The sequence below is a fragment of the Neofelis nebulosa genome, chromosome 6 (assembly GCF_028018385.1).
Source record: "Neofelis nebulosa isolate mNeoNeb1 chromosome 6, mNeoNeb1.pri, whole genome shotgun sequence".
In the NCBI taxonomy this organism is placed as follows: Eukaryota; Metazoa; Chordata; class Mammalia; order Carnivora; family Felidae; genus Neofelis; species Neofelis nebulosa.
This window is the reverse complement of record NC_080787.1, coordinates 72,170,709-72,175,698: the sequence shown is the minus strand read 5'-3', so window position 1 is coordinate 72,175,698 and position 4,990 is coordinate 72,170,709. Positions and strand designations below refer to the sequence as shown.

General features: G+C 44.7%; 1 pseudogene; it reads left to right on the top strand.

The window, feature by feature from the left end:
* Positions 1-2,201: 2,201 nt before the first annotated feature.
* LOC131513461 (E3 ubiquitin-protein ligase TRAF7-like) lies at positions 2,202-4,084 on the top strand (annotated as a pseudogene).
* Positions 4,085-4,990: the final 906 nt, after the last annotated feature.

Here is a 4,990-nt window from a genome sequence, read left to right as displayed (position 1 = left end):
ATAATAACGTGAGAAATGCTTTTTCTAAAAGTTGGAAAGGGAATTTATAAAGGAAATTCACAGAAATAAATGTCTAACTGACCTAAGCCAATTTGGTTAAAAACAAAGAAGTTAATTTTAATAGATAATAGTGGACACCAGGAGTTGAAAGTGGGTGAGAGTTTACTATTTCCATACAATCTTATTTCCAGGTTTTAGTAAAAGAATTCAACAAAAATTTTTCATATATACAGACCATAATTAAATTAACATTTATTAGCAGACCTTCCAATAAATCATATAACCTTTTCTGTAAGCCCAGTGAAATCTCTTTGCAACAGATGTGAGAAAATTCTAGAAGAATTCAGTTAGCCTTGTGAGCATTAGCAGTCAACCACAACACTCCAAAGAGATGGCTGGACAAAAAGGATCTGGACTGGATCTGGCTGGACTGGCTGGATCTGGACTGTCAAGGATCAAGCTTCCAACTTCTAACAATAAAGGGTGACTTGCTAGACTCATGGCGAGGCAGGGAGTATTTCTAGAGTATTTCAGTCAGTTCACGGTCTTCAACTGTTACTAATCTCACTAATGGATGCCTGCTTCCAACACCCATTATCTAATTAACAAGCCACTAATTTCACCAATGAGTATCCATCTCTGTCCTTCATTATGCTAATATCTTAAAATCTGGTGTTATTTGGAATTAGATTATTAAAGATTATAACAGCTGTCTCTGGATTACATCCTGTTTTAGTAAATGTTGATTATCCCCTCCTTTCTGCTAGAGTATGCATTGCAACCAGGCAACTGGTGATACCTAACACGTAACTCAGACTCACACAGGGAGACACACACACGAATACATGTGCAGACATGTGTGCCTATCCCAAAATATTTTGAAATAAGATGCAGACATCGTAAGATACATTGTTCAATTCTCATTTGAGATTTCAAGTTGCAAGTTTCACTCAATATTTCTATTGATCGTTACCAGCTTGGGATCCTAGCTTGTAATGAGAGACTAGTCTTAAATCATTGGTTAACCATGAGACATTAAGAACTTCCTTAGCCTGTAGCCTGCCTAAGCTTCATTTTCCTCATGTGCAAAATGATAATAACACCTACCTAACATGGATAATATGTGAATAAATTGAACAAAGTCATTCAGTGTTTTTTATTATGGTTAGACTGTATTGGCTAACATCTTTTGAAAGGTGCTTAACTGATAACTCCATTTCATTGTCTCTGTGTACACTGTATTGCTTTTAAATGACAAGCCCCTCCAGGGCAAATGTCTGTGTTTCATGCTCTAAAACTCTTTTGAGTCCTACAAAAATGAGGCAATTTTGGAAACTTCCTTTAAGGGTAAGTGCTTATTAGATAGAGCATCTGCTAGTGGGAATTTTGTGCTAGTGCCTCTCTCTCTCTCTCTCTATCTCTCTCTCTCTCTCCACACCCCCGAACTCTGCTACAGATGCACATCTCACCCATGCCTCCTGCTCTGCCTATTAACAATATTTTTTTTTAAATGTATTTTGGCCCAGCTAGCTTGTCAAACTCATTCCGTGTCATCTTTCACTGCTACACTATATAAAGAGAAGTCTCATGCACTCTTTTCCACTACCCAATTACTCTGTAATGCACTGCAAGCCGACTTCCTTCTCCACTATGCTACTGAAATGCTCTCCCAAAGGTCATGGATTCCTCCCTATTATAGATCCAACTGCGTTTCCTCCGTGCTCATCTTCTTCATTCTTTTTGCAGCCCTTGACCCTGCTGACTATTCACTCTCCCTTGCTGTGCGTCTCAGTAGTCTGGCAGTGAGCACTGGAGAAATTCAGACCTCAAAGATCTTTCAACACCGTCATTTAAACTGAGTGTAGTGTCTGTAAAATTCAAGTCATTGATGAAAGTGCCTGTGCTCTTACAATGTGCAACATTTATCATGACATTATATACAAGAGAATATATGTAACTTGCTGATACCAAATTTAATTTGTTGATTCTCTTAGTAGATGTGGCTAATAAACATTTTGAAAATGCTATATTGTAAAATGCACACAGATCCCTTTCTAGGGAGGAAGCCAAGGGGGCCTGATAAAGCTGGACAGTGGCATTGTCCCTCTCTGGTGGCCACCGGTGGGAGACATTACGTGAGTGAGATACTGCTCATGAGCATGAGGTCAGGCAAAAGTCCCTGCTTCTCTGTGGAGCCTAACGACCCTTCCACCTCAGACCTCACTGGACGACCAGAATGGAGAAGATTTTGGGACCCACCTTTTCAGCTGTCACTACCATTGCAAAAGCCAATGAGACCTGCGTGCACAGACAGCACCACACGGTGCCCTCTTCCTCCAGCACCCACACCTGCTCCCCTCGGGATAAGGAAGACAGCGTGCCCCCACCACCACCCTGCAGTCTGAATCCAAATCGTGCGCCGCCATCTCTTCCAGCTGCCCGCGCTCTGAGTCCAGCCTGTCCCTGTGCTCCACCTTCTTGCTCCCAGAGTATAAGGAGGAGCTGGAGCCGCTAGTGTTTGCTGAGCAGCCCTCAGTGAAGCTCTGTAGCCAGCTCTGCTGCGGTGTGTTCAGGGACCCTGTGATCAGCACATAGAGGCACATGTTTTATCGAAGATTCATCTTAAGTCAGAGAAGTGTCCTGTGGACAACACCAAGCTGATGGCGGTAGTGAACAAAACTGCACTGGAGCATAGATCCAGGAGCTCTTCATTCTCTGCAGACATAGCTCTCCAGGGGTGGCTGGCAGGAAGCCCACCCTCTTTGAGGTAGACCTCCTGTGGGGGCCTCTTTGCCACCAAGCTCAGTGCCTGGAAGGATCACAAGGGCTGCTGTGACTGCAGGTCTGTGTGGTGCTCCAGTGGCCCTAGCTGCCAGCCCCTCGTCCAGATGAACCTGGAGGACCCCTCAAGGAATACAGGTATGTCAAGTAGCCCCACTCTAAGTACAGGTGCATGTTCCTGAGAAATCAGGACATGTATGAGATGGACATGAAGGAGTTCCTGCAGCAAAAGGCTGATGGCTTCCACAAGATACATGTGGTGCTGACCTGAAAGGGCCAGGAGATCATTTTCTGCACTCCATGCTGGACAAGCTTTCACAGAAGATTGACCAGCTAGAGAAGAGCGTAAACTCAAGTTTGATGTCCTGGATTAAGACCAGGCTCGGAGAGGACCTTATGGAGTTCTGGAGGGACACGTCCGTGACGAGCTATCCTACATCAATATCTGGCTAAACGTGGGCATCCTAGGATCCTATGACCCTCAATAGATCTTCAAGTGCAAAAGAACCTGCGTGGGCCAACAAGGCCCTGTCTGGTGTCTCTACATCTGCTCCACGGGTGACCTGTGGGACACTTGTGCCACCTACAAGTGCCAGAAGATGCTGGAGGGCCATGACAGCATTGTGCTGATGCTCTGCCTCCAGAGGCACAGGCTTTATGGTAGCTCAGCAGACTGTACATCATGTGGGACATCCAGAACCTGCAGATGGTGAACATGATCCAAGCCCAGACAATTGGTATACACACTGGTATCCTCATACAGCATCCTCTTCAGCTCCCTGAAGGACATCTAGGTGTGGGACATCATGGGCACTGAACTGAAGTTAAAGTAGATGCTCATAGGCCTCAACTCCTGGGTGCAGGCCCTGGTCACCATCCAGAGCTACATGCACAGTGGCTTCTAACCAGATAATCAAGATCTGGGACATCTGGACCCTCAACTGCACCCACATCCTGTAGATGTCGGTAGCAGCATCTACTGTATTGGCACAATGAATGGCCACATTGTCAGTGGCATCTAAGAGAACCTCATCCACATATGAGACATCAAGTCTAGGTAGCAGGTGCTGATCCTAACAAGCCTCATTGGCACCACGTGTGCCCTGAAAGTCATCTTGATGCCAGACCAGACCAAAGTCTCCAGCACATCCTATGACAGGTCTTTTGGGGTCTGAGATGAATGAGATGATCTGCATGCAGACCCTGCTGCATCAGCAATGCAGTGTGACAGGGCTGGCCATGTTCCAAGGGCCAGCTCTTCTCAGGGGTTGTGGACAGCACTGTGGAAGTTTGAACGTGCTAAAAGAAAATCCAGGCTGGGTCTTGGCTTCTTCTTGGCCTGCATTAGGCCTGTCCACGCCAGGTTGGCCATATGAGTGGTCTCAGGGTCTCTTCCTGCCTTGTGGTGAGCAGGCTCAGCCTGCCAGGCAGTTTCCTGCCTGCCCTATGCCCTTCAAGCCTTTCTCTGTTTGATTCTGTCCTTGTTCCTCCTCCTGAGGTGCCAGATACAATACTGGATGAGCCCACTCTTCTGTCCCCACCCCAACTAGACTTGTGGGCCTTTTTATTCACCTTTTATACTATCTTTAGACTATAAATATACACATATATATATGTGTATATATATGTGTGAGTATATATACATATATATATATATGATTACTTTCTGATTGAAATAAAAGCTGCATAGACTGTGAAAAAATAAATAGAATGCATACAGATCGACACTTTTAAAATTAAAAAAAAAATACTTGCTTTTATAGTGTCCAGCTTATAATTATTTTTCCCAAGGAGGGACTAGTTCAGTTTATTATCCATTACCATATTTATTACCAAGTATTTGGAGTAGGGCAAGAAGGAGAGAGAAAAGAGCTCTGTGCTAAGAGTCTTGGGAGAAAGGCTGGCCTGCTTTGTCTCTAGAAGAGGAAGAGACCATTCAAATCCTCCCACATCAGGATTCATCAAAAAAGTCTCTGAGAAAATAATGAAGGTGGATGAGGAAGCAGGGCCTTTGTCCCTCATTAAAACTGTCATCCCATGTCCCTACTATTGCCTGCCTCCATGTTTGCCTCTTTTGTCAGATTCCATCTTTTGTTCCTCCCCTCGTTGTGGCCTAGGCAACCATTTTCGTTTAATCCTGTGGTCTTTAGGTGACTCCCAAAATGAGATGATCAGGAGGGTAAATGCAGAAGACAGGAGCCCACCTTAA